Raw genomic sequence first — 26533 nt, forward strand, 5'->3', positions numbered from 1 at the left:
CACGGTATGCAATCACCGTTATGATTCTGCTTGATTTAGTAACCGACATAAACTAGATGTATTGAGATATCTTACAACCGCCGAGCACCGACCTCCTTCTAAACCAATAAAACTACAGTAACTGGCCAGAAATCAAACACAAACAGAAAAAAACATAAATTCATAATAAGACTACAGAACTGGCCAGAAATTCAAAACAAAGAAAGAAAAACATTAATTTATAATAAGACTACAGAACTGCCCAGAAATTCAAAACAAATAAAGAAAACATAAAATCATAATAAGACTACACTAACTGGCCAGTATTTACACAGACAAAGAAAAACATTAATTCATAACAAGACTTCAGTAACTGGCAACAAATTTAAACTAACACAAAAAAAAACATAATAAAAATCGCACACGTCGATATTGATAAAATCGTGCCGGCACATAAACATGTAATAGGAGCGTCAGAGGGAAGGGGAGCGTATAACACACATGATACAAGTGCTAGGTATCGCAACTCCTTTGATCACGTACTACACGCCGTCTCTTTGACACATCATGTACAAATGGATGTTGTACACACCGTTGTGTAAGGTAAGGTGATTTGTTTAAAAAGGTTTTTTGCTCGCAGCTCTTTAACGGGAGAATTTATCCTGCATGAAGGGATATATAATAAATCATGAATATTGTATCATGATTTTTTTATTAATAGGACTTATGAAAGAGGACGAATAATTCTAAAGATATTCCCAACAACCAAACTAAATAACCATAAATTAATGTTTTCAACTTAAACAATACAGTATATTGACTCCGGTACCATCTGTAAACGTGATGCCTATCATCTTTTTTCAGAGACGAAATCAAACGAAACTAAATGTTTTTGTCATGAATAATTAATGTCGTTTGGAGATATTGCGCACTGAGCAAGATTATAATCAATGATTTAGAATTCAATAGATTTGGAAATAATGTGCAAAGCGTTATCTGTTTGCTTTTTAATTACTCAAAGGTGCTAAGTATAAACCAACACTTTATAAACACTGCATTGATTTTCAATATGGACTTCCTGTATTTGTACGTTGTGACACGTAATATGTTAAACAAGTATGAACACCGCAAAACATTATTGTCACGCTATATCGATGCCACATAATCTAATGGTGTTGAATTGCAACAATTAAATACAGACAATTATGATCATTCAGATGTATTTTATAAACATTGTAGTATATGAAAACAATAAGATAGTAGCACATTCTTTTTTTTTACCTTTTTAACTATTATATATTTTTTTGTAGATGAAAAATTGTGAATGTGTTCTTTAATTTTGGTTTCGAACCCTATCCAAAAAGGCATTACTAACCTCACCCGACCACTTAACTTGCACAATCAGCTCGCTAAATAAAGTTCCCTAGTCTGCAATTTAAAAAACACCCTTAAAATCACAGCCAATCAAACCCCTAATACGGTGTAACAGACGGCCCCTAATACACTATGTGTGCGTGAGAATATTCAATATCCTACCAACCGGTCTCACACCGTTCCGGTTTGCGGCACTACGTCCAATGGCAAATATAGAGATTCATAATACTCGCATACTTAATTAGAACGTAACCGTCGATGTGTATTTAAAAATCGCATTCTCTCGACTCCTGGAGTAATTATGTTGGTAATTACTTGCTTATGTAATGGCCACTGTCCTTATATAGAGGTTCATATATGGTGCTTACTGCTTGACTGTGAGATTGCATGTTTGTAAAAAGAACGCTATGTCTTATTTAGCTTTCAGGAAGTCGTCGTTTGCGCATTTGCAATCTAATTAACGTTTAAATGGCTTCTTTTTTAATTAGTATATTTTATATCTGATTTATTTGGATGTATAAAACTGGATAAAGAACTCAAATCTATTGTAGTTAGATTACCACATAGTTCAATAAAACATTCAAATAATTAAATATTAATTCAATAATTATCAAACATTCTACTTAATGCATCATGAATGATTTTTCTAATAAAAAAAAGTTCAACTTAAAATCTGTTTGAAATCCTTTCATTCTCCACACGGCACTACAAACTATCAAGCCTCAATATTAATAACTTACGTCAATTTCGTTGCACTATTTGCAAGTCATTATTAAATAGTACTAAATATACTATTATTACAACCATTCCAGATTCTAGGATTCCTGTGGCAGAATTACCGTCCGTTACCCGTTAATGGGCGGATACATAACCGCTAGAGGATGGTGAAACTAATCACGATCTTGGACATAGTCAAATGACTATGTAGCTGGACGATAATATTAATGCACCGACTTCCCGGCGAAGTCTTACAAACTTGGAGATAATAGCTCCGATAAGTGCTACACAAATTATGATAAATGCTACGCAAATATTTGTTCCAAGCCAGAATTAAGTCGGGGAACTATTAACAAATTGTAAACTCTAGTATAGTTAAGACTGCAATTGCGATAACCCGATTTTTGCCGGCTTCCCTTTCGTAATTTATGTAAAATCTCATGCAGACCGTTATTACATATTGGTACCTATATCATGTTGTGTAGTCCCCTTCGGAAAATTTCGCCGTTCGCCAATACAAGACTGTATCATTTTGTATTTCTGTCGACAGACATTAGTGAAGAAAACCTCAAATAGTGTTAGATTTAAAGGATTGCGAATCCAACTTAATTGCTGAGCCTCATAACACTGTCTAAGGAAGACGACCAGAGCGCATTACCATATTGCAGCGCTGTGTAATTCTAAATTCTGGGTGGTATTACTGCCACAGAAGATATTATGATCCCTCCTCTTAATGAGCAATCATTACGCTTAACATAAGACAAGCGACTTACCCATCTTCTGGTTTACTTACAAAAAAACTAAACAGACAATTCCTACACCGGTTTCAGGCCATCTAATATATTGGCCGTTTCCTATTTTATCTAGAAGATGTCAGACATTTCCTCAATAAACAACTAATAGCGCTGGTTAAATTGACCAGATGCGTGGAGGCAATCGATCTCGACAAGTTTAAACTTGCAAACCGGCGCACAATGCAAGCTCGCTTAACGTGATTTCCTGCAAGGAATATCCGCTGCTTTGTATAGGAATATCATGCAGATTGTATTAAGTAAACGACTGTGTTCCGTATGTAGAACATTCTGGAAAAATTTGCAATTTTTTACTTTGGTATGAATTATGTTGGCCGAATGAAGGTTCTATAATTGACGTTTAAAATTATAATCTCTTTTGGAATTCGTTGAGAGTCAGGTTAAATACTATAGATCCTGGTTGCATCATGTTAATTCATTCTACAATAAATGTTGGATATAACGTCTTCTAAAAGCCTTCTGCCGTGTCGAAATTAATGGCATTCTTCTCTATTATTAAATTCCGAGTCAACGTTATCAAACAAAGAAACATTTTAGTTTAATAATATTTGTATAAATAGGTTTATCATATTACATTAATTTTACACTGTTCAAATAAAAATCTTCGAAGAAAACCCTTCGTAGTTCTGTTAAAAAGGTCCCAACATATTTTCAGTTCGCCGGAGCGCGGTAATGGCAGATCCAGGGACATTTTTATTTGATCGTACAGCGGAAAGGGCTCAGTACTTTGCCTCTATAATCATGCCGACATACCTTTCGAATCTTAACAACAACTGCTTACTATGTACTACTACTGTTTGTGGTCTGTAACCACCGTTACAGACCACGAACTAAGCTTAGTTAAGCAAAACTGGCTTAGCTGCAATATTTTTCATACTTATATGATGACAGCAAACTATGTAATCTAAGCTATGTATTATTTTCTTAGCCATGCGACATTAACTATACAATCTTAGCTTACTTTTCGGTTTATTACCCGCAAGGGCTGCCTCTGTGGCGTAGTTGTACTGCATGCGCAGTACGGCAACGCTCTGAGGTCCTGGGTTCGAATTCCGGGTCGAGCAAAGTGATATTTTCTGTTCAGTATCAGCCCGGAGTCTAGAATTTGTGCCCGATATGGCGATAGGCTCCCCTATCACATCATGGGACGGAACACACTTGGCGAAAAGTGGGTGCCCGGGTTACGCCTCTGCATACCCCTTCGGGGATGAATGAATGATATTGTGTGTGTGTGTGTATTAAGGTCAGAAAAGATATGCAAAAAATACTTTCACGCAACTAAAACCAAAAATAACCATTGACTAATTTCTTGATAGAACGAGACTAACATTAATTGTATCAATAAAATCCAAACGAAAGCGAAGTTGTATTCAATTACCCGTAACGGAAACAAAGTGTCACAACACACATAAAATAAAAAAGTATGATTCATTTCCCCGACTTTCGAGTGAGGAGTAAAATCGTGAGAGAATCGGAACAATAAGCGCTCAACGAAGCGCGCGGTTACATCTACCGTACAACATTACTATTAGCATCGACGTGTTGGATTGTTTTGGACTGTGCCAATTAGCTGGCATAGCGAATGTCAATACAATACCATACAATTACAAAACACTTATTAAAATTTATATATTATATATAAAATCTAGTACTTACAAATAAATTGACTCCTTGTATATAAAGTTGAAACGTAACAAATTATACTACATATCAGAGACCCGTTTGTACTATATTTAATCTCATTAAAATAGCTATATTTTATCTAACACTATCGATTACCACACAAAGACCCAATAACTAACAGATTCAAACCGACGAAGCAAAATCCATCCCGATATCGCGTCAAATAGCAAACATTGTTGATTTATCGCATAAATCACCACGTTCCGATTAGGATGACCAGCCGTTCTGAATTTTACGAAATGTCCCGTTTTTAAGTCAATAATTTCTCCGTGTCTTAATTTAATAAAATAAATATAGTACAGTTATCTACCCCAGTGAACAAAGACATGTTAAATATCGCAAGGTCAAACTTAGAACAAATTTACCGGAAACTTAAGTAACTATAGCTGATGATTTTATAAAGAAAACATAAAAAACTTTGTGCTGTATTCTAAACTTGAATCCCGTATTCCAAATACCCTCAAATGACAAAGCTGATCTGGTAACCCTAGTCCCGATACAAATTGTCGAGCGGGACCGCGCTGCTGGATAGTGGCGCGTGCGTTGATTTATTGCCTCGCATCGTTCGCGGAATGACAACAGGTGGACCCATTACTCATGGTGCGGCTTCCGTCATAATCGGCATCGGTCATAATATATCGAAGTCTTATTAAAATGAAATATATTGAAGTCATAATAGATCAAATTGGTAATGTTACCGCAGTGATAGGTGCTTGTTTAATTGAGCAAGTTTAATTGAATTTTAATTAGACTGAAAATAAATTTATGTAACATTGTACAAACCTTTCGCTAATTGATTTGAGGGTAGTAATTGGTATACGTATTATATAAATACTAATTTGTTTTATGTAAGAGTACTCCATAAGGGCGATAACATGTTACGTGATGAATTGAAATTTCTGATTAGGCAAATATAAGCAAGCCAAAAGTATATAAAGCTGTCCAAAATATCAAAAACATATAACAGTTAAACTTTTAGTAAATTAACACAAATAACTATTTGAAAACAGTAAAGTTTTTACCATATCTCTTAAACATCACAAGTTTCTGAGAAGCACAATCCCATCAGACTTGCAATAAAACATATCAAAAAACCGTATTGTGTGAAATTCATATAAAACGCCGTGACGTCATTTGGACTTCAGACACAGCGAGCACCGACGCGAAATATTATTTTAGCAAACACATCGTCGGGGTCATTGCTTTGGAGCAATCAAATTGTGTTGGGATAATGCACAAAAAATGCACTCGCCAGACCGCCAGACACGATATCATAAGCTTTTACAGCTTCATTAATAAAAACACGAGGCACTTTTGAGATGGCATTCTTTCACAATGACAAATATTAGTCATTCTTTGTTGCAACTGCTACATCTATTCTTATTTCTTCATAGTCATGTTTATAATGGATATGTCTGGGCGTCTAGTAGTTATCTTGCTATCTCTTTTTTATTCTCGCGCCTTAATGTCTGTGACGTCAGGCCTTTATATAACCATCTCGTTTGTTATTTGATAATTACTATTTGATTTCGAACGCTTGTGAGAAATTATTAATTTTAAACGGTTTTATTAATTCTATGTTATGTTTTGGTTGACTAAGTGACTCGATTTACAATCGAAATGATTAGGGAGATAGTTCAGGTAGGCAACTATCACGCTTCCCTTCACCATACAACGACACAGTCTTGAATCACGAAACCTGCTGCGCATATAATTGTAGTGGAAACACAATCGCCGATACTACAAAGGCCTTCGTGCGGTGACATTGGATCCAGCGTATTTCTTACATTGTCATGTAACACCGCAGGGCCGGGATCAAAGGCACAATGGCTCGTTTATAATGAAAGCTTTATTGAACTGAAATGCGACTGTGTTCGAAGACCGACAACATTCCTACGACCTTTGTGCGGCAAGTCAATCGTTGGAATGGTTATTTTGTAAATTGCTTATATGAAGACTAAGCTGCCAATTTGGGCTCAAACCTGTAGGTTTCATATGTGATTAAGGCTGAGTTTTAATTTTAAACTAAATTAAAATTTAGGCTGTGATTCGGCATCGTTTACTGACCAGTAAAGATAAGCTAGAATAGCTTACGTGGTAAGAAGTGAAACACGTGTGAAGTATGGTAAAAAGAGATAAAAAACTAAACACAATAATTCCTTGAGTCGATCCTCATGAGAAATATTCTTAACCAGGCGATAAGAACTCGTTTAACCTTAGATCTTTTTATATTTATTATTTTGCCATTAACTCATTAGCAATATGGTAAAAAGTGGTAAAAAACAGAACAAAACAATTCCTTGAGTCGATCCTCATGAGAAATATTCTTAACCAGACGATAAGAACTCATGTAACCTTGGATCTTTTATATTTATTATTTAGCCATTAAGACATTCACAAATCGATAAAACATCCATTAACAAACTTTGAACACTTCATCACTAAATAAACGTCGTTAAATAACTCATTAAGATGTAGGTATAATTAACACTGGCCACATGCTCGAAACATTCATAGTAAATAGAAGTCAATATTTATATCATTGAGGTATTTTACGAAATATCGTAATTGCTTACATAGAGACGTGCCCAGTCACAAATACGAAATATCATAAATTCTAGGTCACACGTTCACGAGTTAAAACATATTCTTGAAAATGTTTCAACATTTACTCCTAACTACAATATTTTATAGGGGCTTCATACGCCTGCTCACTCTTTCATTTCCACCAAAAAAGTATTTTTTGTAATAAAAACCCAAATAAATGTTCGTAACTACGTTTCATTTGCTTTCTTTTTGATACTTTTTGTGTGAATTAAATATTGCGGACTGGAAACAGAAGCTCTTTATAGTATAGTAAATATTCCATTTATTATTAGGAGATAGGCTGTACTATACTATCTCTATATTGAATTGTGAGTTTACCGTACGAACTATGACGGTTTAAAAACTATCATCAAAAAGATTATTTTGTATTGATTACGAATTACGATATACTAGCCATTACGGTTTACGGTTCCATGTGGAAAACCATCCACGAAATATAATTTATCAGCGGTTATTTTTAAAATAAAAAAATATATATAAATAACAAGGCAACAGCTGCTTTCCAGGCAATTGTCGCTAATAACTTCAACGAGGCTGAATAAAAAGCACATGACATTAGTTCAGCCAGTCAATTCGCGTATCCACCACGTTTAACTCGCGGCGGCGCGCGCGCACTGTCCACACTGGAGCGGAATAACCAATTAAAACTGCGCGGGCGCGGCGCGGGTGCATAGCACCGAAACACGCCAACCGTTACACTTTACTGTTAGCACGCGCTTGTTTATGCCGAATTAATATACTTGTACTTTTTTCGATTATGTTACATGATGTCTTATTCGAGATTTTTCTAATGAATGACGCCGACTACATTCTCTACATAGAGATCAAATCATCTACCTCTAGTAGTTTAATGCGTTTTTTATTTTACCAATTTAAATATGAATGCAATTTTCTAAATCAAGCTAATGTACGATTTTAGAATTATCGTGAAATGGAGGGATATTAATAATAATGTTTTTTTTCTTAGTCAAAATTATTACAATATGAAACAACATCGAAAATGCGAGATGGCCGTTTCTTATGTCACCTGAATCTCAATCAATAGTGATTAACAGTTTTGTTAAACATAAAAACAAAATAACCGTTAATTTATACATTTTCTATGTCTCACAGTTCTACACCACTTTATTTCACGATACAAAACATCAGCTAGTTATTAGTATTACTCAACAACGAAACAATGTAGGTGCGGCACGTCCTTAATTTGTTGTGTCTATATATAAACATACACTACATATAAACGAGGTAAGCCACATCGGCAATTACAATTTAATTAAGCAAATCTAGCCTTTACGTCACCGCTTTATGTTGCGGCTTAAATTATAAAACGGTTCACCAAATGCTTAAGTACCAGAAAATTCATGTATTATATTTTACTAAAAGTTACATCGGAAGTCGGAATGAATGTAGATATGGACTATTATTCCATAAATACCTACGTCAAATTCCCATGTTATGTAAAAGAGGAGTGTGTGTTTTTACACTTGATAAACGCTTACGAATTGGTAAAATTACTGTATATTACCCATCATAACCTAAGAGAGAAATAACTTCGGATAACCACAGTTCTACTTCCGCCTTCTCTTGAATTGTTGAAGCGTAAGGACTACGTCCTTGATTTTATTCTCTATACTTTGTACAGCATAATCTACTTTTGAACTCCAACTTAGAAGCAAGTAATTAAAGGATTCCTGTCAATAGCCGCCTAGCCTATCTACCTAGCTTGGCATCATGATTATCTTGAACTTTGAAACTTACACAAACTTATACTGTGTCCATGGATAAAAAAGGATATGTTTTGCCTTTGCATATAAGAATGGAGTTGCAAATATGGTAATGTATGGATAAACTGTTTTGATATCACGTTTTGTCCAGCGCCGTCGTACATTGCAACAGTGAAGAATGTATTTTTGTAAATAGGGTAATAAATATTAATATTATTTTATATAATTCATATTAATATTATTTGCTTTGCGTCATATAATTACTTATGTCACTTTAGTCATGACTTAAAATAGCGTAATCCTTTTCGTATTATATGAATAACAAAATCTTACAGCTAAATATATAATAGCCGGCACAACAATTAAGGAAATTATCGCATGATGCGGTATTTTTGTACGTAACTGTAGCAACCACGAGGTAGTGTGCTCAATTCTGAGGCGACTATAGTAGGCACAGATGCAACCAGACATCGATGGGTAGCTGAGCTTACTTTAGTCCAAGTAATACGGAGCGAATCTATCTCCTAATCCTACAATTATTCCATTTCCCATGATTGGGGACTCCTGATAAGCCGGATGTTAAAACTAACAAATTTTGATAGATTTAGCAACGAACCTAAAATAATGATTTCACAGCCTAACATATAGTGAACTCAGTCTTAGACCCAAATTACAATGTCATTTACGCGTCGCACATACGATGCGGTCACGTCCAAATGCGATTTGCGACATCTTATTTTCAAGATGTTAATAGAAGAACTCTGCATTTTCAGCACTTCTATCTTTTCGTTCACAGTATCAAACAAATGTGTTTTAATACTCAACTCAAAAATTTTAGAATACTAAGGGATCTTTCATTACACACTCCTACATGTAATCAATCCACCACTCGCTGTAACACACGTTCTTTGTAGGGAAATATTTAACTATTAATTCACTGTCGGACTGGCTTTGATTTATTTTTAGACTAATACGAATGTTCCTTAATCGTTCATATGGTTTCCGTGGAATTATCCCAGCTCATTTGACACAAGTTGACTGGCAGGTTGTAAAGACGAATAAGCTAATTATATTGGCTAATTAACTTAAGTCTTTGGATGCCTGTTACGGATAGACGAAGTAAGCTCATAAAAAATGCTCGGGCATAGCCTGAAGAGTCAGACAAAGAGTCTTTAAGTTATGATCTTAATCTCTATAACAGTTTAAACTCGTGAAATTACTTGGAATAGTATTCTGTATGCCAATATCTAATGTCATAAACGTGATGAGGTACGTGCTTGTTATGAACTGTCAACGTGTGACATATTAAGGAACCAAGACCAAGATGGCAATTGATCATTGCCCAGGAAAAATGCAGAGACGCAACGTACAAAAATGTTTTCTAAACGTTTCTACAATTGTGTTTAATGAGTACAGTCAACGCATGCGCACTTACAATACACGCTAAAACGTTTCCGAAACCAAGCAGTACAACTAACTTCCTTAGCACTGCAACATGAAACATCAGAAGCTCATTCCCATTTATTCCACATCAACCAATAACGCAGCAGAACGTTCTAGAAGTATGCCTACCTTTTCTATCAGCACAATGAAGAAAGTCTTCAAAGTACGCTGTATGCTTAACCTTTCTACTCAATAAAACAAAAAAAAATATAAAACAATTTCAACATACGATGGGACACACCACCTGTAGTGTGAAGTCAAAGAATCAATACATAACCTCATTTTTATATTGACGTATGTTAACGGCCATCTCCGAACAATAAATCAAAATAGCGGTATATGAGCCTGTTACGAAATTGTGTTCTAGTTATCGTACTAACGATGCGCGGAATAATAATTAACCAATCAACCTAATTATTCGCATAATGAAAGGTCAAGCATGATGAATTTCAGCAAAACATCGGACCGAGGTCGCCGAATAATTACACATGCTCATTGTCTAGAATGCCGCTGGAATTATGGTCAGCGTTCGTTTTTTTTATAATGTGGCAAATGCAGATTACCATAATGCTTTTCGGGTCAAAATTTATGTTAATATTCTCTACTTCTATAAAAGGAATTATCATCTTTTAGCAGGCGATTACCAAAGCAATTTACATGTTCCATTGTAACTTTTAGCTCCGTCCGTTCTCCGGCTAAATTTAGTGATAAAACAGAAAAGAATCGAGCGTACAATTTATACTGAATGCAAACTTTTAAAAAGTACGGCGAGGCAGTAGCTGCCGATGTAGCGCCCTCCAGGGACCGCTTCACAGACCTGCCGTTTAGGACTCTCAATAAATCTCAACGTATTAACATGTAAACGTATGTCTAATATTTTTACCTTGCCTTCACAATTCGACCTCGCGTAGCCTTGCCTAGATAGTTTAAAATGAGCTGTAATGCAGACCTTATTGTGAAGGATGTAGGGATTATATTCGCATAATTCCCAAGACAATTACGATTGCCTTAGGTGAAGCGAGGTGGGTTTATCGTGATTTTTGCGCTGTTGCGGAATAATAAGGTAGCGTGTAGATCATAGATTTCTAAATAAATTCTATATTTTCATTCCTAATGATATTTAATACGTGACTTGTCTGTTTGCATTGCATGTATTATCTACAAAACAAACTGAACCGCCATTTAAGAAAGTCTGAAAAATTGCCTGTAATTTTTTTATTTTTTATAAATAGTCCAAAAAAAAATACGAAATATGTCAAATAGACTTTCTAGATTATATTTGTAATCATCTTTTAAAATACCCCAGTACTAAGAAAGTTGTTCCAAAATAGATACCATCTAATTAATTAAATTTGGTATACTAGAGTAAAATTAATAAGCAAGACGTCTGCAATAATAAACTCATGTACATTGTACACATAGTTGTACCCGAAAAACACAGAAGTCCTTGAGAAGTGAATGTTATTTAATGATTTCCCCCGATACTATGGTACTGAACAATAATTTGGCTTTCGGTTTTTAAAGATATTTTTGAGTTTTACCGGGACTTTTAATGTCTTTACGGGATGCCTTACATAGGAAATATGCGAAACTAGGACAAATTTCAACCTTAGCCATGTTAGACATAACAGCATACAAATAAAACAAGACTCCATATATAAAACCCGTTTTTATTGGAAATATACATGTTTGTGTGAATATTCGACAATTATGGAAATAGTCATTAATTTAAAACCGTTGAGTACACTTTCAACAGAAAATGGTGTCCATGGAAACGAGTGCAATGCAATAACATGCTAGATGAAAGATGCCATAAAGTCGTAAAATGTCGATCTATCCGGGCGCCGACTTCATACATTTTGTGTTCCAAGAAAAAATTTGGAGTGCATAAACATATAAATCAAATCTGACACAAAATAACAAAAACATTTCTAGTTTCAAAGTAAAGATTAAAAATTTTATAACTGCCGCTCATAATTACTCATTCCAAGAGAAATTTCAACTCAAACTAATCAGACTTTATTGAGAAACTTACGATTGAGTTCCGAAATATATCTTTCAAAGATTGGTAACGTTTTTGCAAATGTCAACGATTTCGTCTGCTTCGATTTAACTTGAAATTATTAAGGGTAATAAATTAATATTTACGAACTCTTTAATGATACGGATTTGTTTTGGTTATTCTTTGTAAAGGATTTGAACTTAATTTTATTAATATTGGCATATATCTGTCGTAGTATGAAAATAAAACATATAGACTCAGGTTTAAATTTAATGATTAATAATAAAAATATCAGCCCTGTATTATATACTGTCCCACTGTTGGGCACGGGCCACCTCTACTACTGAGAGGGATTAGGTCTTAGTCCACCACGATGACCTATTGCGGATTGATAGACTTCACACACCCTTGAAATTCCTATAGAGTAATTCTCAGGTATGCAGATTTCTTCACAATGTTTTTCCTTCACCGATGATTAAATACAATGATTAAATTAAATTTAATTAAATCCCCAAGATTAATCATTTTTGTGGCGAACACGCGATTATCCTCAACTAAATACAAGCATTTGTAACTTCATAAATGATTGTACAGTAGAGTTAAATTTTAGGGATAAATATTTTATTTACAGATTATGATGCAACGTAAAATATATTAAAACCATAAGCATGGGTATAATGTAGACACTGTATGGCGAACGAATACACTCTTCGAGAAATCCTGGGTGCCACAGTCTGATATTGGCGAAGGTGAAGATATAATGGTGATTATATTATGTATATTGATTATTTACTATAATGAACATATAGCAAATAAGGAGACCTAGACTTTCATACAAAGCTTACGCAAGACTAATTTTCCGCAGCAAAAGGAAATTTCTTCGAAATGAAAAACGTCCGCTCATAATGAGCCCACAAGTTCGTTATTATTAATCATTCATTACGAAATACGCTGCATGCCCGCGCGTGACAATGAATTTATTATGTTCGCATACAGACAGACGGCCCGTTTATTAATATTGATAAACGTACGCGTTGGAGGATTATCATTCCATGTGCGAGTGTGTATTCCATGACAATTATGTCAACAACAATATTGACTTATGATTTATGTGCATTTTAATGTGGACCATGTATTTTCGTAGGTGTAACGCGTGGAGATGGGATGCAGTCCTATTTGTAGCAGAATGGTTGTTCTTCGCAACTGTTTGGTGTGCAACTTGCAGGGGCTTGCGAGACTGGTCCAAGATCAAAGCAATTGGACGCTTATCTAGTTTAAAGTCGAGTTCTAGGAGCTTTATGTGCTAATTCCAAAGACATAAGACAATAATGCGGGCATCTAATAGGATAGTCAGGAAATCTATGATTTATATCACGGCCTATGATCAGGACTAAAATTCCAAAGGCTGATGATGAAGAGAACACTAATCGTGCTGGTAAATTTGAAGTTTTAGTAATAAAATATCTCTATATATTATTTTTCTGTCCATGGCACTGCTAACTGCCTATTAAATTTTAGCAAATTCTTTACAATAGATTTATTAGTAAAACTGAAAACATTTATAGAACATAGAATATAGCAACATAATATATATTTATTAACATATTATATCGACATTAATAATAATTATGCGTGTTTAAAGTACATTGAACCCCACCATTAAAATACCTTAATAATGACGCAACCACGCTTCAATAAGTAGTACTTATTAAAATTTCTTAACAAGCCAACCAGGTCCATGGTATTAGTTTATAAATACTATTGCCGAAAGTAGAATATTTTTAAAACTACAGTACATTATAACGTGTATTAAAATTCAACATTAATAAAGGGAGAATGTTTGAAATACGTGCTTAGTCAGATATCGACACGGCATTGGTACTGACCGCAGGCTATTGTTCTTTACAAGTCGACCTAGTCTGTAAAACATAACTATGTAGTCAAAAGAACTGCGTATTGTAGATAGGAATAGTGTTTAAATTAACTGGAAATTATATTGGCTTTTTAATTAAACAGGCATCCTACCCTCAGGTTTAATATTTAATTAATATAAATATTATAATATATTATTATTTTTAATGTACCTTTGATGCACTTGCCATGATTATTTGCACCACCTTAAGGTTGACTGGTGGAGAATGCCTACGGAATTAAGTCAGCCTTTTTGACGGCACGGCTAATTGACTTCACTGCACCTGATGGTAAGTGGAGTGGGGTCCAATAGAATGTCGACTGATGAGAGATGATTAACAACAGTCGATACAATTATGCCGGCCTGTTGGAACCGAATGTCCACAGGCTGATCCCGGAACGCGACAGACTTGTGTGGGCAAGTATGGTTGGTTTGACCACCTTGTGTATAGTGGTCGCTATCCGGGCGGATATTAAATATATCCTACCACTAGCAAAAAACAAGCTGTATTTTAATATATAAGTTGCTAAACAAATAAATTATCACAGTTTAAAGTATTTTTCAAATGCCGCCGTCAAACAGTCAAGTCTTGTGTAATATTATATCTCAGACAATAACCACAAGCGTATGCTGTTAAAACACAAAACATAAAATAATTCCGTACAAAATGTAGACGTCAAGTGGTTGAACAGAAGTTATCAAAGTTTCGCCCTTCGAGAATTATTGGAACAAGGACGTTCGCAACTAATGCCAAGATAAACAATATTTAAACTTTCCTCACAAAGTTACACGTTGACAATGAAGAGGAATGTCTTGGCGTTGTGTTTGGAATATTTTTATAGCAAACAAACAGATGAGTTGACGATAAGTGATCTTGAACTAGAGTTTGGTTTGGAGACCTTTTGTTGGTTTGTACCTACGCTGCCAGACGTATTGTGGGTACGTAGCGATTAGAGATAGAGAGGATAATGTGTTAAATTTTCTAAAATCCCACACTAAAACAGTATAGCTGTCAATACGCCGATTTCCTGAGACGATGTTAAAGTCAATCCATTAAATAAAATTGATCAATATTCTTTTTCACGCTAGCGATTTCTGAATTATAATGCGTGTTTCGTATTGAACAAATTCGCTTGCAAACTTTTCATAAAAAAATCTCATATCAGCCATCATAACAATACATTTTAATTACGTCATCAAACCCAGTAACACCACACTTCCTCCCGTATTCATTCATAAGCTAGAAACTGTAAATAACTTACAAAAGGCTCCCGCCATCCATCCTCGCCTGCATCTCATTCACAGCCGTGTACAAACACAAAGACACACAGTACACACTGACCGTTGGAACAGCTGTCGTTGCACCTGCCCAACAGCTGAGCAAGGAAGCGGGTTTTTTACGATGCTCCGAAGGGGAGCTGGTATTGTTATTTAGTGTATACTTGGTTATTTCTTAGGGGGCTTCATGTCTTAGCTCCGAATGGTTCGAATATAATTTCTTAATTTTTTAAAGTTTGTTACAACGCAAGTATGATTACGAGATTTGTGTGTGGTGTATTTGGCCTGAATTAGTTAATATTTATTTAACTAATTATTTTTTATTTAACAATGATAGCTTTTGGTTAATTTGAGAGCAAGTTGATCTGCTATTTGATTTGCCCTGAGAATTTGTTATTACACATTTGTATTTTTCTCTTTTTTTGCATTGGCTACATTTGAAATAAAATTTTATTTATTAAAAAAACGGTATAGTCATGTCGAGTACTAATATTAAGGTTCCTTACAAACGGAAAAACCAAATACCTTCTAAAGCGACAACTTCAAGTGACATTGTTCTAAAATTAATCATACCTTAGTCTTTTAGAAGCTAGCGTAATATGCTTGTATCAAAATCCTTTCTCAAATCAAATAACAAGCAGAGCGACCTTAGCATTCCCTTCCGCATCCTTGAAAACAAAGGAAAGCTATAAACCAATGTCCTTACAGTAAACACGCTATAAAACCTCTCATAAACCCGGAATGCAACTGAAAGCCCTTGGACGCAATACCCCACAGTAAATAGTCGGTCGGCCACATTCCACCGACGGCATCCGACAATCCCAACCCTGAAAGCACTTTGGCAAATTAGTACCGACTTTGTGAGACGTGTGACGTATTTATTCTAATATAAAAATCATTAAGCTGCTGGCGTGATTTCCTTTGCCTACGAAAAAAACTGCGATTTTAATGTGATATCGCTGGTTTTAAGATTTCGAAATTTAAATATATTTCTGTTTATATTTGGAACTTTTGCAACCAGAGCATAATTTAAAACCATTTCAAAGATCAAACAATTATATCTAATTGGTTTTATTAATTTAAACGTTAAATAAAAAACGAATTGGGTAAAAACTCGTATTACTTCAGCTATTTTTAAAACAAAACACATTGTTTTAAGGAAGTTTTTGTTTATTTGAATAACTCTGCTTGATTGGACTTGGAGAACTTGACTTAAAATTATTTTGTCGACTTCTGTACCTAGAAAGGAGTTTTTATAACTAGTTAATAATTTTATTTCCAACTGTAGTTGTTATTACATTTGCATACTGGTATAACAATACGTGATTTGGTAAATTAACGAATACAAGTCAAACTATGCAACCTACTGCCGAAATATTTTTTACCGAACAAACCGAACATGAAATAGAAAATACCGACGTCGAAATAATTTATTGTCTGTAAAAACTATAATTACGACTTAAGGCGATACCTTTAAAATTTAATTAAATTTAATTTAATTAAATTTTAAAGGCCGAAATATCCATGATTATTAATTATTTTTACGTTTTTCTTTCAACTGCGAGAACTAATCACTAACTAGACGTGAATTTAAATTCTTTACTTGCCAATACTTGTTTAGTTACCCAGATTAAAGGTGAAACAAAATGTATGAAAATGGACCTTGAGGAATCGCCTTAATACGAATTGCCGAATTCCTAATTATAAATGCAAATACACAAGCCTTTGTCGATTTGCATTGCAGTCTATTGGGAAAACAAATAAAGTAAATACCTACTTTATTTGTTTTCATTTAGTACATACACCTACATTGTAAATTTTAATTCCTCAGTAAGACCTTTGGACCTTCTCACCTTTACAGAGACCTTAAAATATAAAACAACCAGTATCTTCACTTATAATTAAGCTCACTGAGAAATCCAATAATACAACTTGGATTCAAGAATTTCTCTCCTGCAGAATTTAATTTATATAAAATCAATACGATGAGATATCAATCTATTTACCTTTGATTGTCTAGACTGTAGTGCTTTAGAAATACTTCAAAAGGTTTAGAACGTCTAAAACAGATCAAAATAAAACAGTGAATGTACTTTGAACATTTTTGTAAAGAGAAACCATGCCGTATTATCTCAACAACGGAAAAAAACTTTATGTAAAAAATTGTAACGTTATAGTTTAATAACGGCTTTGTTAGATCTTCGGATGTGTCGATTACACTGAATATATTATTTAGAGCAGATTTTATTTATTTCTTTGTATGACGAGACGAGTTTGCTATTCGTCTGATGGTAAGCGATACGACCGTCCATAATCACTAGAAACACCATCCAACACCTTGAATTACAAAGTATTGTTTGGTATTCCACTGCGCTCGCCATCCTTAATAGTGTTAAGTCTTATTATGTCCATGTTATATTCGATTTATAACATAGATGGATGTAAAGTTCATTTCAGAAATGGAAATTAAATATGTATTGAATATAATTTACTTTTATAATATAAAATATGTTATAATTTATAGTACAGTAAACTCAAGTTACAATCCAGGATGCGACACTCAATCCGATTTAGCCGCGAAGTGAATCATAACTTTATCTCAAGAACAGGATTCCTTGCATTCCGTAACTGATGTCGGACATCGTTAGAGACAGACGGCAAATAAATTAATTTATTAGAGTCATTAGCAATCAACATACGATTACTACTATAACTCAACGACTTCCGTAGTGTTTAACGGTAAAAGAAATCGAATACATAAAAGTAAATAGTCTACATATTATGAAGAAACGATTAAGTAAATTCCCCGTTTATTACAAACCGACTTATAATGGTAAAGGCCCTTTATTGTCGAGATTAAGAGTTATTTTATAGATAAAATTGTCGTCAGCATAATATGAAAGTATTCGTCCTAGAGACGTTAACATGTTCAGCTTAAACAGTTCAGAAAACGTTATCACCAGGCACCATCCATGGCAGCGCTAGGAAAAGAAGAAGAATCGAAGAGAAATTAAAAAGAGTTAAAATCTGTATCATTATTTTATCAGATTTAATTACATGGTTTATCTATCACCAGGCACTAGCCATGAGAAAGGCTAGGAAAAGAACAAGAAGAATCGAATAGAAATTTAAGAGTTAAAACCTGTATCATTATTTTATCAGTTTTAATTACATGTTTTAATCCACGTGATTGCTTACTGAAATAGGTTTGCACTGAAAACCCGCCTCTTGGATCCCGTAAACATAGCGGCGGTAATGTGTTAGCATAGGACCGCAAGATGTACATTGACTTGCGGCTTCCAATTAATTGCCAAACGCGTGTTTGTTGTTAATAATATTTATCTCCAACAGGGCTATTTAATTAGTCTTAATTATATATTAATCACCATTTTAGACAGTCTTCTTATAAAAATTTTAATGTTTTTCTGAGCACACACTGGCAGGGTAAGTAGGTGACGTTTTGTAATCTCCATTGCCCATAAAAAGTATCATAAACTAGTTACGAACGTTCTAGTAACGGAATAGGATAAGGGGAGAGAAGGATATTGGGGTTTCCGGAATCTTATTAACGATAATGATTTCTTATGTTTCGCGAATGTTGACGTTAAAATAAAACTATTTTACGGATTTTATCGCGGTTTATTATATTATAATTTGCTCCTGACATTTCCAAATCTTTGCAGCCTTCGTGGTCACGGGGCGGACTAAGGTCTTGTTCATGCGTAAAGTCAAAGTTACAATATCTACCTACATTTTACAATTATACAACATTTTAATTTTAGCTGTTGGTGGTCCGATCTACGCAGAATGAGGTCACGTTAGTCTTTTCTCAGGTTGGAAAACGCCAAGAAAAAGCATCCTCACAGTAAATAAAAATCAGAATGGGGAAATTTTAACTTTTATATTTATAACTGCCTGCTTCGGTGGCGTAGTTGTACTTCATGCGCGGTACGACAGCGCTCTGAGGTCCTGAGTTCGAATCCCGGGTCAGGCAAAGTGATATTTTGTTTTTCTGCTCAGTATTAGCCCGGAGTCTGGAATTAGTGCCCGATATGACGATAGGATCGCCCCCTATCACATCATGGGACGGAACACACTTGATGAAAAGTGGGTGCCCTGGTTGCGCATACCCCTTCAAGGATAAATGCGTGATATTGTGTGTGTGTGTGTGTATATATTATATTTATATTTTAAATATAGATGTATAGATAACTGTATCAGTCTAACAACTGTAATACATTTGAAAACCCGATTCTGTCGTCTGATGCAGTCTGTATTATCTCCACGAGGAATTCGGTTTAAAAGCCCGAGTATCGGAAATCTTGTTCATTCCAAGTCCCTAACAGGTTTTGATCCGATTAATTCTATAACTTCGTTAAGGTAGCCCACCTGAGCTTCACTTACGCAAAATGAATAAATTTTATTAATGTCACGGATATGCATATTATTTAACTTTAATGGTTGCTGTTATATATATCATCTTCATGCTCAGATATAGGAAGTCCATTTGTTATAAGCCTCCGCTTAATATTTCTAGACCGACTTTCAATTATTAACTTTAATATTTGTTTAACAATAGTCTGCCTTTCTTCACCTGCCTTTATCCTTCTCGGGTGTTGTGTCGACGCAACACTCTTTAAAGTTATTGTGAAAATTATTTAGCATAGTTTTTACGTGAGACGACCTGCTTGCCATCATCCACCTATTTTGTCTATACATCTATAATCTATATTTTAAACAATCTAATAGTTTATTAGAAATATGTAATATATAAGTACAAATTAACAGTAATTTCGCGCAAATATAGCACAGATATTAGATATACATAATATACTGATTTAAAATTCTTTAAATATTCCAATCCGTTCTTTGTTACTTATAATGTACTTAAGATAAATAAAAAAAAATGCAAACATAATATGGGACTTACTAACTAATTCCGCAAATTGTTTATATTTGCCTTTCAACACATAACAACAATTAAAACTGAAATGTGCGAATTTCGAGACGTCAATCTCATCTAGTTATCTTAATTTAATCTAAAATTACGCCTAGTTTGCTGGCAAAGAATTCCTTGAGACAGAGGTGATCAATCATTGTCAATAATTATGATCCATTATAAATTTATGGAGTTGCATGAGCTTACTAAAATTATAGAAGCAAGGACGTTACCTTCATACTCTGAAATTAACTGCATAACTATATCGAAACTTCTATTCCTTAAGTGAAACCAAATGATGGTACTAAAAAGATAAAACATGATAATTTTGATTTTTATAAACCCAGGAGTGTAATTGTAAGTATATTTGAAGTTAAAGAGTTGTGTAAAAGAATTTTCAAAAACATTACACGATAGCAACTTTGTTATCCATTCGAGAATACATAATACTGTTAAATAAATTTCTTCCGAATGGAAACATTTGAGCCGAACACCACCCATATTGAGAACAAGAAATAGCAAAAATTGAGTATTTTTAGAATTTGTATTTGATGTCGCAAACAAAACTATTGAGTAGTCGAATGATAGTATTTCTTGTATTGTAACTTGAAATTTGAGATGCATTTTTCCAATATGTAAGGAAATTGAAGTATGAAATAAAAGAACCGCTGCGATAACTACGTGCAAAATATTCTGCAGAATAGGTTGAATTCGGTAATATCGAGACGGTAAGCTAGCTAATTGGCAACCGTAATAGTAATACTAGTTACCTACGATAATTGGGCTTAAAAACGAATTGCAACAAAACAAGGCTGTTGCATTTACTACAAAGGAAGCAACTGTCCGCAAAATCGAAAAAAATCTAACAAACTTCTTGCACTCTACAGTTTCCCGACTGAAGTCTAACTTGTATATATTTTTTTATTCATCTCGCAAAAAGCTTTTTCCTGTCGCCTTTATCCCTTTTATTGCTATCGCGTTATATCGAACATTTAACGTTTTATTACAAGAAAACGCGTTGCGGCTGTAAAATCAAGTTTTCATTCGTTCACGACACTGTAACAGATGTGTTAGTACTCAGTAACCATATTGTAAACCTGTCGTAGTGAAGTTATGTTGCAAATGTTTCTTGTGACGATCCTTGGCCGAGCTTGTTATAAGTTGGGCAGCATAGTTCAATTAAAAGTTTAAAGTCAAGTTATATGTACTTTGGACGGTAAAGAGCAAAGATTTTCGGCGGAACCCAAACTAAATATAATTTATAAATTCTCAAACAAAAAAAAATGTATCATGTGCTCTACAATTGCCCATATTATGGATTACAAGAGAAAAAAGATTTTAATTAAAAAAATCATAATTCCAAATTCTCGCATATATTCAAATATTTTTACCAACAAAAAAACCAAAAACCTCTGGCATAAATAATACAGAACCCCTAGTTATTCATTTCATTGAATTCACCAGTTACTGTAGATCGCTGCTCGAAGGATCATAAACAGTTGACTACCGAATGAGTCGTTACGCGCAGGGATGCAATCAAAACCACAGCACCGGGTCCACAATATATGTGCCCGAATTACCTACGTATTGTTTATACGTTTATGTGCGGTTGTAGCTTATCAGTAATCGGTTACATTCGACCCAATTATATTGTGTCTTATTAAAGTCAGAGTGTAAACGTGTAGTAAGTAGTATTGGGGACTTCATACAGTATAGATAAGGGAAGGTAGAAGTTGATGCCTTAATAGGCAGTGTGTTTTATGATTTTAGTTACTAATATAATAAAATCACAGAGCTATGTACTAAACAATACTGATGCGCTTGTTTCTTAAGTTAAATAAATGATGTCTACTTAATACTTTACTCTCTCAATATTCGTTATAACCTGTATGACGCCTTAACGACACCTCAATGACACGGCCGTCCTCTAACAAATATCATAACACCTTTAATATTGATTCTCAAAATTCCCTTTGAAATACATGGCATATCACCAAGGTCGGTGTTTTGTGAAGGCCGCGCTCCTGGCGTAAGGCCGGATTGAGACCCGTGTTGTGGGGGCCAAAAACAACATTTTTTTTTTAAATATAATTATAAGAAATTTTCAATTTAAGTTGTACACAGAATGCAACAACACTCATCGAAGTGTAGTCAAATAATAACAAAACATACTTAACATAACTTGAACCCTAGTTTAATTAAACATATTGCTTTTATTTTGATTTCAATATTCGTGTACACTATACAGAAACATAAAGACCCAGCCATTTCACATTTTTATCTAAACTTTCAACAAATTACTACCAACTTTGACGTACTCCTGTATCATTCAACGATATCACATATTATATGGGGGTCCTCAGTTAATTTGACCCCTCAATCCGCACCTGTAGCTATAAGCTCCGTGTCCCAACAGCCCAATCGATCCGACCACCTTTAATTATTTGTTAGAACACGAAACGGAATGGGCGTATTCAGAGGTTGTCATGGAGCTTCAAACAAAGCGCTTTGTGAGGGTGGAACGTACTCTGATATCGATTTAAATATTTTTAATAATTCTTATAGATGTTCTTTAAAAGGTTTTGGCTGCTGTTTAAAACGGTGGCGTATGTGTATGAAATATTTTTGTTATCTTTGTAGTAAACTGTGTTAATGTTGATACAGTACTAACGAAAAAACTAAAAATACAAATACTAACCAAAATAAATAAATATATTTATAAGTTCAAACGTGTATCCTCGAAGGAATAGGCAGGAGATTACCTAACGTATCTATAATAACATAAGCGTAAAGTACAAGTAATTTGTAATATTAAAATTTAACAAAATAGCCCCATTTTTATGTAGATCATCACGAGAAAACATCACGGGCGTGTATAATTTTTTCTCACGCGAATTATAATGAAAATATGTAGCTATTAGTATGTCCATTAACATATTAATGGCTTACTTTCATACCCCTCTTTTTCTCTTTAAGATATTATATCAAACGCAAATGTTATATATACCTGTGCGCTTTACGAGCGGCAAACTACAAAACTATGATCACAGTAATTTAAACTTTATTTAGACTTCACAAAGACTAATATAAGAACACAAGTTTCGAATTTGGATGTAATTGATCGACGAATCAAAGCAACTGTTACTTTTCCGTAAATTTTCAGAAGTCAGTTCCACCACCGGCCGTTTATACCTTTTGTCACCAATCGCTTTTTCGACCTATCTCAAAAATGGACCAATCAGAACACAGTATTTTGTGACAAACTTACAAATTAATTATTTTGATTGGTTCATTCTCGAAATCGGATTGAAGACTGAGATTGGGATCGTTCATTGAAAACAGCTGAATGTGTGTGAAAGCGACGCCTGTTATGCTGTGAATGATGACATAGCGTAGTCAAAAAGATTCAGATCAGTACCTATATAAAGCATCATACCTTAACCCCGAAAGGCTAGGCAGAGAAGTAGATAAAAAATAACGCGTAACAAGCGTGCTATGGACGACGTTTGTCTATTTATGAGCGCCGGCTGTTAAAGTTAATTACGCTCGCCGTTCGACCACTTACCACTTGAAACATGTCCGAGTGCTCCATTTATTATCTCACACATATAACTTGTATCAGTAATAATCAGTATGACGCTTAATCCAATTAAACTTTCATATTTACTTTGACGCGCGATGTATTGTTTGACGAATGTTTGCGGTCATAGTTTTAGGTCATTACATTATACCGATCTCTAAATAAGTATTTTCATACTTTTAAAGCTTTATAATCCTTTACTCTCTATGTAAAATCTCTTTGAAGCCGTCGTTTATTTCCGATCATACTAATCACCTGCGATAGATCATGTGCAATATCAACAAACAAACTCTATTACAATCTTAATACATCCCTGATTCATCTGAAGACAAGCCTCGGATATTCTCTATGTTCTTTGATTGCATACATGTAGGTAATTACTAAGTTATTGTAGGTGTGTTTTGTCAACGTTTAATAGCTTGTTACTCAATTATTATACTTATGACTTCATTTAGTATAACCGTACCGTATACCTACACATTTTCCTGTACCTCCCGTCTCGCTGCAAGCCGTCGGAGCGACATAAACAAAATTCCTCGCAATTTATAAATTAATTTGTACTCGAAATGTAATTACGCCAAAATGGCAAAAAAGCAATTTGATGTCTGACGGACGAGCCGAATAAGGATTTTAATTTTGACGAAATCGTGTTTCAAACTTTGTTTGTTCTTTTCGTTTTTTAATAGACGCTCGGTTTTTTTTTTAAATCGAATTATTACGGAATTAAAATTTACTTGTATATTTATCGTCTGTGTAAAAGATCTTTGTGTCGAATGTAGTGCAAATAAATAATTTTCAGAATACTCATAAAGTTGCATTGTTAATTTATTTATTACCGCCTTTTTTCAACTCACAGTTCGTTTCACGGATAGTTTAAGGCGTTTATACAAAATTGAGATCCGGTATGTACAAATAACGAGTCATGTTATGATTCACAGAGGCCACTCCTGACTATCCAACCGGCATACAAAATCTAGGTACAAATGATTTGTGGGTAATTGTTCGATTTTAATAAACATAAAATAGAAACATTCAACGGTTAATTCCTAATGGATTATAAAAAGCCGGTAGTTAGATATAAAAACTCTTAAAAAATGTTGGAAAAAAATTAAACGGTGTAAAGTTTTTTGGTTAACTACTAACGTTTATTGAATCAATAGATACATAAGTAAATAAATTTATTACGTGAATAAAAAGGTATTTAATGTTTTGTACTTTTGTTTTAAGTAAACTAACACAGTTTTTTATTGCACTTCTTCATATATTTTTTTTTAAGAACTAATATACATACATCATACAATACCTGTCCAGTTTTATTATATCATATAGTGGAAGCATAAAAAAAATAATGTTTTGTGTTGCGGTCTTCCTTTAGCAAAATAAACAGTGTATTATTAAAATTGATATTTGAGGTGAAAGAAATTACTTACAGCTGCTGGATACATGGCATTCATTCAGGACACATTGGTAGATAATCCAAGATTCTAATTCGATCATAGTAGACGCGGTCATTTTCACAAAATATTTAAAATTCTCACACCAGTCTATAAAAAGTCAAAACGTTTTACAAATAACACATAAATCTTTCACTAGCTTGACTTGGACTGTTCTAATCGTTGATTTTCAGTCAATATTTTCGAAATATAATATTGTAAATAACACGCGCGACCTACAATGAGCACAATGTTTTGATTGATGTCGCCCACGTAGGTCTTGAGCTGAATGATTTGATTGGGCCTTCAAGCCATATCGGCCCGCCCTGACAGGAACCCGGAAATCAAGATGTGTTGCCACAAAAATAAATTTACCTTCCCACCCACTTCATTTGTTTCACGAATATCAATTACTATAAACAATGTTTTATATTTTTTTAAAACATAGTTTGTATTCAAATATGATAACAAAAATTACAACACAATACCACATTTGCAACCGGATAAATTTTCTTTAAAAACATTTGCAAAACGATTGTATTTTTTTTATATTATACTATGAATTATTACATAAATATGAAATCTTGATTGTGCAAAAAACATTTTCTATAATATTTTAAATATTATAGATGTGTTATAGTATGTTACCTAAAATTCAAGGAATCCTACTTGAACTGTCAACACTTTTACCATAAACTAAATGCTGCGACGTAGACTTTTCTATGTGTATTATCAAGTTATAATAATCGATATAACATATTAATATTATTGTATCAAAGTCATATATTTCTGTGAATTAATATGAGAGAAGTATAAATGAAAATTCTACCATATTTAAAATATTTTTTATCATTATCTTCCTAAATACGTATGTAATATAATAGTGAATTTGATCATAATAATGACAATAAAGTAATATTTAATTTATTTACTCGTTAGGTTGCAATTCGTATACAAAAAGAAAACGTTCAAATATAGGTAGGTGCACATATAATATGATCATGATAAATGCTGTTCAAAGTTTCTGTGCAATAAGAAATTCACACACGG

The 26533-nt window shown here is 33.9% G+C and overlaps 1 protein-coding gene across 1 annotated transcript in view; it reads right to left on the minus strand.

Moving 5' to 3' along the window:
• LOC115451172 (tumor necrosis factor alpha-induced protein 8-like protein) overlaps nucleotides 1–25794 on the minus strand; it is an 84177-nt gene extending 58383 nt beyond the window's left edge. The window contains exon 1 of the mRNA XM_037436395.1: nucleotides 25481–25794. The gene's annotated coding sequence lies outside the window, so the exon portion shown is untranslated. The remainder of the gene's footprint in view (nucleotides 1–25480) is intronic.
• Between the last annotated feature and the right edge of the window lie 739 nt (nucleotides 25795–26533).

Source organism: Manduca sexta, chromosome 8, assembly GCF_014839805.1.
Source record: "Manduca sexta isolate Smith_Timp_Sample1 chromosome 8, JHU_Msex_v1.0, whole genome shotgun sequence".
Lineage (NCBI taxonomy): Eukaryota > Metazoa > Arthropoda > Insecta > Lepidoptera > Sphingidae > Manduca > Manduca sexta.